This window comes from Drosophila rhopaloa, unplaced genomic scaffold, assembly GCF_018152115.1.
Source record: "Drosophila rhopaloa isolate 14029-0021.01 unplaced genomic scaffold, ASM1815211v1 contig_115, whole genome shotgun sequence".
NCBI lineage: Eukaryota > Metazoa > Arthropoda > Insecta > Diptera > Drosophilidae > Drosophila > Drosophila rhopaloa.
In genome coordinates, this window is record NW_025334990.1 from 14,615,866 (window position 1) to 14,628,938 (window position 13,073).

Below are 13,073 nucleotides of genomic sequence, written 5' to 3' on the forward strand. Positions count from 1 at the left end.
ATTGAACAAATTCCAGATTTTATCACAAACCCATACAAACTATACATATAAATGTAGACACCCAAAATCTTTTCCAACAAAATGCGTTGTGTGCATGACGTAGCCTTGACCAAATGTGATTTTCCTGGTATTTCAGTCCTCGGTTACTGGCAGATATCCTCTTTTTTGCCTTTTTTTATTGATGCGATACGCAGGAATCGCGTACTTGTTGCTGGGAGGACACGTTCCGGAGATGCCAGTGCCTCATTGTGAATGCGAAAGGCATTCGCCGCAGGATCCCCATCCTGCCACACGAGCATACGTATTATATAACACCTTGGCCCTGTCGCCATCCTAACTGCTCGATGTGCTCAATTATTGAGACAACTTCTGATTGGAAACTTTGGGAAATTGCAATCGCCGCCCCTGCAATCTCTACTTTGACCCATCAAGTGTGAACGGCACGGCAGTGCGAAGTTTTCCCAAGTGCAATGATTGCACTTTCAGGCGGTAAATGAAATTTATCTACTTTGACGTGGCCACTTTGTCAACTTTGTAGCCGCATAATTGAGTTTTAATTGCCGGTCAGGAGTCTCGAGTAACGAGTTACGAGTTGCGAGTCACGGGGCCGATGCCATTGTTATGCCGCAGTGATGCATCTCCAGTGGCACGTTTTGTACCTCGGAGAATGCCTCTCCATTAGCGCCATGTTAACGATAATTGGTCGAGTTGCAGGCCTGCGAGCTTCAAGTTTCCCTGACAACGCGCTATATCCGGCGGTATGCTTAATTAGGAATCCAATTAGCGTTGCCAACGCCACCGCTGCGATATCAAAATTATTAAGACGCTCAATTAAATGCCCATTTCGCTGGGGTAATCGTAATTCCAGCGGTTTACCTACCTGTCTGTCTATCAGCCTGCAAAACCCCAAGACCAAATCAGCCTTCAATCAAAGTCCGTGTAATTTGTGTTTATTTTTGGTCTACCCACCAGTTTCAGTTTGGTCAATCGTATCGATTTTAGTTGCCTACCGCCAGCCAACCTGCGCACTAATTATGGTCATTTCTGGTGGGTATAATTAGGATTTAAGCCAAATCAGGACTAAGTGAAGTGACAGAGGTAAATCCGGGGCGATGACGTGTCAACCATCGATTCGTGATTTGTCCAATCCGAAAGCCAAGCGAAAAAAGCCAACTCAAGCATCGGAAATGTGAATGACAATTTCAATTTAACAATTTCCATGCTAATGTTGTGCGGTGAGCAGGAACCTCAAAAGCTGAAAAAGCACGAAATGCACAAGGAAAAAATATCAATGATAATATGAATCAGTTTTGAGTTTTCATAACATTTTACCTTTTTTTTTGCTAGTCTGAAATTCAGGCAATAAGAAGTTGATAGCCATTTAATAATTTAATAGTTATTTGTTTTGGATGAAGTTACGTTTTACTATACAAGAACAGATGTCATTTTTTTAGTTCAATGTTAATGGGTCAGCAGATTTTCCATTTTTAATTGTTCTAATATAGAATTCAAACTATTTCTCTGTGTGAATGGCAGAGGGCACGGGGTAGCATCCATTTGACTGAGCCTCCTCCATTTAGCTGTCAGCACAAACAATTGAACACGGAACGTATGCGCGATGGGTATGTGTGTGTGTGTGCCGTTTGTTATTTGACAAATGTGTTTGGGCCCTGTCTGCCTGCCACTCCCCCTTTTGGACCACCCACCGCCCTGCGTGTCTCCGTGTAGTTTGCTCGATGCCCGGGGCTCTGGAGTTTTCGATTAACCAAAAGATAAGCTACCAGTTACATTTACCTTTGTTAAAATTTTATTAAGCTGCCAAACCAGCACAAAAGGCAATTATTACGTGGGCTATACAGTTGCTTTTCGACTGACTAATTTACATATTGTGTTTTGCTTTGGCATTTCGGGTTTGGCAAAAGGAAAAGGGAATATTAGCAGTCCCTTATGCGACAGTTTTGGTTCTGACAACAAAGTATCCAATTAGATTTTAGTCTATTTAATAACCATATTATGATTGCAATACAATTACATTTACCCACGAGATATCTACGATCTAAATAACATTTTGTGTCTTATCTTGATGTCCTAAGGACCTTGGTTATTTACAAATAAATAAATATTCGGAGAATCAGAAGGATTGAAACTACGGAGTTGCATTTCAAATGTATTATAAATAATTTCTTTACGTTCAGTAAATTCATTAATCACTGGCACTTTAGTAAAACGCAATGGAGAGTTTAGAGTAAAATAAATACTCATCCCAAAACATTAGATTCTGAATAACTATGCATAAAGTCTCTGCCAATCTCCTTTATTCCGCTTTGATAAGTTTAAGCACATCTAAATGTACGAAATGTATATTGAAAGCTTATTTTAATTAGAGAATTCCGTATATTCCATTCCAAATCCTTCAATTTTCCCATAATACAAATGTGTATGTGTAAATAAAACTTTGCCTCTGCACTCGGTATTTCAATTAAGCTTATATTTCCATTGCTCAACAACTTATCCTATTGCCAGTGGTGCGTATATTAGAAAGTCCTTACAGGATCTGTGGGAAAACTTTGGTTCGCAATCGAACACCTTCGGAGTGGCAGGCGGCGCAGAACAAGAACTTAATAAACTTGGGACTTAAAAACTTAAGACGCTGAACTGCAAGCAGACAAACTAATTGCAACACATGCAGCAACACAGAGCCGTTTTCCCCGGAAAATGCCACTTGGCAAAGTTAAATGAGATGAATCGCTGCGAAGGGAGATGAGGATGTCAGCACGTCGTGGAGCACTTATAGTCGGGAATTGTGCCAACTGCTTTTCCCAAGCCATCGACCAAGTTGTTCCTTTGCAACTGCGCAGCGTAAATAACGTGCTGAAAATCCCGCTTAATGAACTGAAAATAGAATTAGGAATGGTAGCATGTGCAGCAGTTGCAGGTTCAAGGTTAATCCTTGAAGAGCTCAACTTTAAATTGAATTCCGTTAGAGAAATGAGTGGGGGAAATGGAAAAGTTGAAAATTACTAAACCAGCTATGAGCTGTTAAGAACAATGGGGATTTGGAAAAAGGTAGGTAACTGAAACAAAGGAGTAAAAATTGGTCTGTCCGAACCACAAAAATTCTAGCTCCCTTGTCAAATTTAGATCATGATGGGCCTATGAATAGGAAGCCTCTAAAAAAATGGTCTCCTAATTAAAATCATGCAAATTTCAGTCAAAGACAATGGTCCCCGCATAATCACGAAATCAAATCAACTCATCATGCTGGTTCATTTGATAGTTGCCAATCAACAATGTGCAGCTTACAAATATGAAACTGATTCGAAATTCAAATGGAAATTCCCGTCATGCTGTGCCGCATTTCAATGTCATCGCATCCAGCTGCAGTTTCCCCAAATCTGTGTGCCATCCAGTCAGCCACATCTATGTGGTTTTGACAGTTGTGTAACGCGGTTCGGGCCGATGTTTACTCCAACTCTGACATTTGATATGCACTCGTCCGTTTTTGGGGGCCAATTAAGTAAATAATTCAGCCAAGGAATCCGGCCACGACGGCCAAGTAAATCATAATATCCTGCCAATTGTCGGTGCTGCATTGCAGCTCCTTGTGAGTCAAGCACTTCGTGCCTAAATATAAACAATTTCGAGATGCACAGAAAATAACTTGACTTTGTAAAATGGACTATCGGTCAACCATGCTAAAAATTGCTATTAAAAAGTTTACAAGGAAAGATTAAAACACAATTTTGTAATTTTCTGTAAGTCTTTAGGAACAGTAATGTTTTACAATCTACTTTTTGCTTAAAATAATTTTGTTAATCTTGTTTATTTATAAAATTAGTATGATGATGTTTTTTTAATCAAATAAATATCAATTAAATATAAATAACAAACCAATATATTTTCTCTCAGTGCATTGAAGTGTCAAACCGCAACAGAAACTTGCGAAGCTTCTGCCGATGTGGCTTTCGCTTTTTGTGTTTCAGTTTCTGTTTCAGTGGCCATTTCAGCACGGTCACGTATTACGTATTTTGTTAAACATTTCGATACCATTCACGTTCCATACAAAATTGAATATGCTTATTTATTTACGGGGCTCTTTTAATATGCAGAACAAGCGGGGCAATGGAATTGAATAGGGGCCAGCTCTGGACAGGATAAAAGCGGGTGCTAAGTCCGGCCCACAAAAAGCACTATGCATATCGAAATAGGAAAAGTTTAGCAGGATACTTGCTGCTCATGTGTAAACATTTGGACAATTAACAAATAGCCCCACCGGCCCACCAGTTCGGTATGGTATTAAGTGGCATTTGTGATGTAATCGGGCCAGAATCTATGACCTGGCATCTGTGTTCATTGGCAGCTCCAGCCAGCAGGGAATATCCATGAATGCAGCTTGCATGTGCAGCAAAAATCAATAACTGCGAGGCACACATAAATCAAAAATTAATGCACACAATTCTGGGAAAAACAAGCTTTCTAGAAACAAAATGAAACTGAAACTGTGAGTCAAAAGCAAACCGCATTTCACATTTTCATTCTTCCAAAAATATGCCACATGAAAGCTATTGAAGTGTCACTCGGACTCATATTTCGTAGCCATTATGGTGTCAACAAGAATTTTTACAACAAGAATTTTTCCAATGTTTCAAAGCCCCATCAAGCGAAGGTGTAGAACAACAGAGGAATATGCAAGTCAAACAGGAGTTTGCCTTTTCATGTAGGTGTGAATTATTAAGGCCAACACCCCAAAAAAAAAACTGATTTACCTCCCAACTTGTAGTCAATATAGACGAACTTGGCTAACAGAAACTTGGATAAGTGGAATATCTTGTATTTTAAATATTAATGCACTTTTCAATGACAAAAACTCTTGGCCAATTTCACAACTTTCGACAAACTAAACTGATTTGCATCATGAAATACTATAATTGAGAAACTGTCACAATAAAACACCAGTGAAATGTATTTCTGTCTTTCGTTGTGGACAATTTGTTTCAAATAAGTGGTATTTTGAAAATACCCAATTTTCTTATTCCACTCAAATACAAGAGGCAGACAATTTTTGTTTTAAACTAAAACTGGTATTAAATGTATTAATTAAAAGTTCCTATTTGATTTTATCTTTCATGAAACATCAAAATTAACCTTGTACATATATAATAGTTTAATCATAATTGAGTTCGTTAATGAAATATGTATATTATTTTTAAAAATTTATCTAGATGTAAATAAATGTTAATTATTTAGGACTGTGTTTGGTAGAATTTCACTACGTAAGCGGGTTACGTCAGGGACTCCTCCCCAGTGGCTGCAGTTGAAATGTAAATCGAAGTTTCATTCGGCAAGGACACGGGAACAGGACGAGTGGGAGTGACGGGTGGCCAGGAATTGGGGCTGGAGGAATGGCAATCAACCGAAGAGCTTGTAGCGCATACACTTTAGACTGACTTGGCTGGGTTATATTTAATTCATTTGGCGCTCCACTTCAACAGCACGAGAACCTTTTTCCAGGACCCGGCTAACCGACTCCTTGTCTTGTCTATATTTGTGTCTATTCTAGGAAAGAACCGCCCGAACCACACCGACTTGCTCAAGTGCTGGTCTTCGGCCATTATATATTTACATTTCTGATGGCTTCTTCTTCGGCGGCATTTGCGTTCCTACCACCATTCTTTGCGTCCTTTTAGGGACCGAAAAAACCAGAGTGACATTTCCGCCAGCGTTTTTCGCCATCTCAATTAGTTTTGGCCACAGACAAGCTACAACGAACGGAAATTGCTTGCCATTTCCACAGTAAATACGAAAGGCAAGTGCAACAAGTGGGAAAGCGAGGGAAATGGATAAAAGAAACGAATTGAACTCGTCGCATGAAGCATTTATAAGGGGACTTCAATGCAAAGGCAGAGCCAAGAATTCCATAAATCCACTTAAGCCTGCAAAATATGTAAATCAACACACACACAATGACTGCGGAAAGGAGTCGGCTTTTGAGGAGCTCCAGCTCCACAATGGAAATCGATTGCCGTCGGGCCAAAAGGGAATTCTTAATGGTGCATTGACATACGAGCAACTGCAGCGACCCCCACACACAAATAAATGTCAATAAAAAATGTATGCGCACATGGAAAACGGAAAGAACTAAAAAGTAATACAAAAAATACAAAAAACAGAAGAGGCAAACAAAAGCCCAAGAATCAAAGGAGAAATTCGCACAAATTTGTCAAACTTTGACACATTCGTGTTGAGCTGGCAGCCCTTTCAAATTTTAAGCCTCACTGAGTCCATGGTCAGAAATAAGTGCATACGATATATACATACGTTCATGTCCGCAAAGCAATGTCGACTGAGTTTCCAATTGAGAAGTTCTGAAAGAACTGAATCGGTTTTTGCCACATCATGGCTGTTCAAAAGGGGTTATTAGCAGAATAGCATTGAACCTCAAATAATATTTGTAGTTCAATTATGGCTATTCTTGAAAAAGCTTTAATATAACATATATTTTATTTATACGTTAATCAGCCAATTAAATGGCTATAAAACGTTGGGACTAGAAAGAGTAACAATCATAACATGGAAAAACATAACAGCAGCGATAAATATCAATATGTTTTTGACTTTAAAAATAACAGGAGATTTTGGTGACGATCACGATTATATTTTATTTATTGGGGAAGGACTCTCGTTCTTTGCCGCCCTCCTATCCATAGGTCTGCTTGATGCCTTCTCTTGAAAAAGCATGTGTATTTTTTAATTCTTTATTGTATCCATTGTTTCGCACTAATTAAAGTCAACATTTTCTCAGTTTTTCAGTGGAACAATACAATTCATTTAATCACGGACAAGGAATATGAATATGAAATTCGTTTCAACTAACAATTCAAGGTATTAAATTTTATTCGCTGACTAAAATACCCTTTTTTATTGACGTTCCATATATGCATCTTTGGCAGGGCTTAAAATTGATTTACATCTGCCATAGCCATTAGCAGTCCTTATAAAAGTCAGGGACATGTGCCAAAATGGCGGCGGTAAATAATTGCCCACTCACACAGAGCCAATACCAGCGTATACGTACACGTTCACCGTTATGGCTATAATTGTCAGGTGCCAGCGCCAAGTTCCGGCAATTTCCGGTTGCGCAAAAAAGGAACCCACAAATGCGGCATACTTTCGGCCATAAAACCAGGAAAACTGAAAGCAAATGATGATGGGGATGCAGTGGGCAGCTTATAAATATCATAAAACCGAAAACATCATAATACCAAAAACCAAACCAAAACCAAAGTGAACAAGCTTCTTCCATTAAAAGCTTAAACTACTCGCCATGAAAAATGTTGCCCCAAAAGTTTTTGGACTTTAAAGTGGGGAAAAGAAGTAACTTTTTAGGTTCGATACATTAAATACACTTAATATTATCTCTACTAATATAATTTACTTGCTTATTTTATCGAGTGTGCAGTGTATAAGTATGTCCTCCATTTCAACCATTTACAAAGGCATGCAAACATTAAATTTGATTATTGTTTGATTTTAGTTTATGTTGACACACACAGCTTTTAATTAAATGTATACGAACAAGTTAATTATTATAAAAACTCGAAACAAAAGCTTTTAAATCATTTAATAAAAGTATTTTATAAATTAAATAATTAAGCAAACAGAAAATTTTAAAATGGATGTGAAATAATGAAGTTGTTCATGTTAATAAAGTAATAACATTAAAAGAAGCGTTTTACACTACACTTAAATACATTTGAAAGTATTTTGAAATTAACAATACCGTGAATGAGACTTTAAAAATTAAAATATACTTATTTTACTGTACATTTTGTTATTGATCTCCTTTTTAAGGCCAAATTATTAAATATTTAATAAAAACATTAATACTTCTTATTGAACCTTTTCAATCAAAAGACATACCTTCTTTTAGAGCAAGCAAGCTCGTGGCCGTGATTAAATTAATTTTCGGACCCAAGATACGACGAAGTAAATGAAATCGAAAGGAATTTGTTGAAGGTCGTCGGCTCATCAATTAGCTGGTAGAAAGTTTGTTAAACTCCGGCCACAGAGGTCTGGAAATTTGAATGGCGTGCCGCACGGGTTCTTCAGATGTTTACAAAGACATTTTGTTTTTTATCGGCCGAAAATCTTGGGGGCGAACTGGTGGGAGTGGATGAGGTAATTAGGCAGGCAGCTTGTTGCCTGTGTATAACAGATCTTGGGTAAATATAAGCGGCGTACGTGAAGTGTTAGTCAAATCCGTAGAACCCCCCCAAAAAGCAGCTCATACCACAGGGACATTTACGTGACAAATTGAACGGTTGAGGCTGGGCAGCTGCCAAAGTGCCAGGATGCCAGGATGCGAGGATGCCAGGATGCGAGGATGCCAGGATGCCGGGGCAACTGTCATGCAAATTGAAAATGTCAAATGCAAACAGTGGAACTGGAGCGGGCAGACAGTTCAACTGTCAGACCGCACACACAACACCCACCCAACCAGCCATCCATCCACGCCCCCAAAAGTGGGTGGCACCACCCACCACCCACCACCACTCCAAACACTTTTAGCCACCCATAGACGCACAGAACCAAGTCGTTACGTGTGTTTGTGTGCAGATATAACAGTTTCAAGGTCACACACTGGGATTTTCGGGGGGGGCGACAGTGGATAGTGGCCTTTGGCCATGAGACAAATGCGGACGGGAGGAGTTAACTAACACACGGACATGTGTGCTGCTCGGCAATTTCAAGTGCAAATATTGTATTTGAAAAAAGAAAAACACCATGCAATTAAAAGGCAATTTTGCCGTTACCCACACACTGCAGGCGATTACCAAACACACAGGAACGGAGAAAAAACAGCAAATAAAAGTTAATTACATCAAAACGATGTGGAACTTCCCCAAGGATCTAAATTTAGAAAGAGTATAGCTAAACAAATGTGACAAGATTTACTCCTTTTTTGTTTTAAATTATAAGAAAAATTAAATTATAAGTAATTTGATTGATTTCTGGCTAATGTTTTATAAAAACAAGTTTAAAAAATTAAATAAAGAAACACCTTACAAATCAAAATTATTGACTTCTAAAATTGAATATGTAACTCTATTATAAATATTTGAAACCACAACGTGATTAATTTTGATGAATATGGTTTTAATTTTCAGATCAACTATTAACCTCATTTATCATAGGATAACTGGTCATTTTTTGGCTGGTAAATTAAAGTCAATTTAGTGGGTCTAACCATGCTGGTTGGACTTCCAACCATTTTATCGCTCCAATGGAAACTTTAAACTGTTGACAGTCTGTTTGTTTAGGGCCATGAACACGTCTTTGGCTTTGCCGCCTCTTTGCGGGGCGAAAGTAAATATTGGGATTCGACTAGATAGTGAGGAGAAGGGGAAAAGGGGGACGATAGAACAAAGGGCGGTCCAGAATCGGAGTGGCATCTGATAGTGACGTATACTCCAATGGGGCTCTTCTTCAGCACTCTCCCTTCAGGGTCATGTGTGTGTTTGGCAGTTGTTGGAGGAATCCGGACAGCAGAAATATAAATTTAATCAAGTGGCCATCGTTTATTTCCCTTTTGATTTCGACAAATTCAATTGACATTCGATTTTATTATCTCCGCTCCCCAGACCCAATGCCGTACAATTACTACACGCTTTGTAAATGCATTTCATAAATTTATGATGCCAGCAGATGACCATTTCCTCAAGGGATTGCCATCGCCGGGGATGAGTAATAAATACGATTCCGCCTGTTTATCCGTTGTTGTGCCAGTATTTGTATTGGCAAATATTTCATATATCATCGTTTTTCACATAGCAAAGATATCTCATTTTATATATCACATTTTGCCATTTCAAGCTGGAATTTCTGTGGTATTTTCGTTGGCGAGAGAGTTCTTTGGAACCAGGACCCATTGAGGTTTCTCAATGTTTGTGAGGACAACAGCTTACTGCCGTCCTGACCACGGCACATAGATTTTAATTAAGTCCACTTTCCCCCAATTTAATATTTACAGAGATGGTGTTAAGCATGAAAACTTTGCTCCATGGTGGGAGTAGTCTCCCTATGAAAAGTAGGGGGTTCCAAACTCCCCAAAAATTAAAGTTCAAGTGGCAAGTAGCGCAAAGTTTTTCCTTTCCGCTGACCAAGTTTACAGGGGCAGCTCCTTAGCGTTTTAAGAAAAGCCAAAGTAACCAACAACATCATAAGGTTGAAATGAAAAGTGTTTTCCCAACTTAAGAGAGTGGCACAGTGGGTCAAAGAGAGAATGCTACTCACTCTCTGGGGCTAAAAACTTTCGGAGTCAGTCCGAAAACGAAATGAATTTTGCGCCCACAAGTGGTTGCCTACCTAAAAAATAGAGTGTGGGTGAGATTTGAGCAGAAATGGGAGGAGTTTGAGTAAGTGCATCTTTAAACTTCGGGACTCAAACTAAAGCCATGCCTAGAAAGGCTTGGATCTGACAGAGCGCAATTTAACTAACTTTGCCTTGACTAAGTTTTAATATGTTAAGAAATTCAAAGAATTCTTAGCCAATTTAATTGGCATTTCAATAATCAGTTTGAGATGAAAGCAGAGTATAAGGTAAACCAAAGGGTAAGGTTAATCTCTATGAACACAAGGATACGCGGTTGACATCACAACCCACATGAGCACTTTGCCTTGGGTTATGCACTGAGAAAAAAGTTTAAAAAAATTAAAACTTTTGAAGATAGTTATTGGTGTACCTTAATTTGGTTGGTTATTTTTAAAAAGGCATGAATAGCTTAAATTGTAGTTCAAATATGTATATAAATTTACATATGAAATGAATACCTTTATTTTCAATTCCAAACTTGAAAAGTTTTTGTTTTCAAAAGTGATAATCAAAATGTTGTGAAATTTAGGACTCTAAATCATTTCTGTGGTACAAATATAGTAAGCCAATTTAATTTGGAAAACTTTAAAAAATGAGCCGTATAAAACCCAAATTACGATGGTATTTTTGCTCTGTAGGCCATATTTGCCCACATAGTCACCGTAGACACCGCCAACGTCTACACAGCAACTACAACAATGGGCAGCTTGACAGACAGAAGCGAGAAGCTGTGTATGGTGTGGGGAGGGGTGGTGAGGGGGGTTTAACGGGTGCGGGGTGAATCCGCTTTTGTTTATCTACTTTAAACTAACATCAGGCACTTTTGCTATCTAATCCTGACCAACCCGACAGCTACTTAATGTCATCAGTGTGCCACTCGCTGGCATTTTCAACAAGGACATTTGGAAGTGCACAACGATTCGGGAGGAAGAAGTGGGTGGATGGGTCTAGGTATTATGTTGAGAACAGAGGTCGACGACGCTAAACGTTTTCCATCGAGCTCAGATTCACCGAGTGCAAATTGAATAATCGTTTGCGCTTCGCCGCATCTACAAAAAGGACCTTTTAAAAGTTCCCTTTGTTCCTCTGTGTTTGTGTGTGACAAATATCGATCATCAAGGACGGCTGATGGACAACTTAGACGCACAATTGTTTGGGTTTATTCTTATGCTCCGCAAAACTTCTGACCGAGTTGTCTGAAGAGTTTTCCTTTGCGATTTTCCTTTTTGCATGCAAAAAACTTTGGCCGTCCCTGTTTTGTCAAGTTTGTCATTTGTTGGACATTTATAAGCAAATCCAGATTCGGGTTCGGTGTGGGTGTGGATGTGAATGTGGATGTGGGTGTGGGAGTGGAATAGAACCTGCTCGTGGACCATGGACTGCGGGTCTCGTTAGCATACATTGAAAGCGGGTTTGGTTTTGTTACCGAACTCTCGAGTAAATGAAATTGAATGCCCATCCCAAGGAATTCAACTCAACTGTGAGGGCTTTAAAAAGTATTTGCAAGTTCAGAAGTAGCAGCAGAATATTTAATTCATTTGGGAAGTGCTCAAGCGTTATTGGACTCGACTCGAGGAGGGCCAAAGTTATGGATTAAGAACGTTAAATGGTTATTTGTCGTTTAAGACGCTTGTTCGTTAGCTTGATGGTTGTTAAATAATGGAGTTATTAAATAATTAAGTTTATTTAATGGGTATTGAATATTGTTAATGATATTTAAAAACCATCTCAACTAATAGGACTTACACTTTGATATTTTCTAAAGTACCATAAGAAAGTATAATTGAAACAAACTGAAGTTATTTGTTATATCCAGTTCACTGAAATGTTAACTATAGATATAAGAACTTCCAATGATAAATGATATTCAACTAAATAATTTAAATGCCATAAAGCTGAACTTATAAACCAACTATTTTTAGATAGCTTAAATCCTACAATTTACTTACGAAGATATTGTGCATTATTTTGAAGTTCATTATGATGGTTAATTGTGCAAGCCACTCTGCTTTTTGTTTTCACTCCGGATAAGTTGCACAACATTTTTTCGCGCTTAAAACTTTGATCCCCTGCTCAAACGCTGAGCACTTTTCACTTAGTGGAAACTTTAGCCAACAATAAACCAAATACCAGGACCAATGTGTGCGTTGAGCTCTTCGAATTTGTCTTAGATCAATTCCCAAAGGCTCGAGGATTCTTGGGCGAGAGTTGGCAAATTCAAAGGCAAAGGCAAACAGCGAGGACTTAACTTTCGCCGGATGCCATTGAGACTACTAGGAGCCTTGGGCGCTGGCCTTTTCCGCTCAAGTTGAAGGCAGGTGGAATAGTCGCACGGGGCACCGGCATCTGTGCACCATGGCCATTGAGCTACAAAGACGCAAATATGTGCATAGCATTTAACGAGTGGCCATCCCTTCTGGTCGGACATTCGGGTGCACGTGTGGATAAAATTCAATTTCGAGCCATTGACAAACAAACGTGATGAATTCCGGTACTGAGGATATATCCGGGAATTAATGTGAGCCTGTCGAAGGTCGCTCCCTCGTTTAAACCATTCATTGAGGACCTCCTCAATGCTTTTGTGAATTTTATGTGGTCATAAATCGCCAGCATAGCTGTCTCTCTATCGCAATCCTTTGCTTGTCCTGTAAGCCGGCGTGTATTTATGGGCAAAAGATACATAGATACTCTGCTGGTTCGT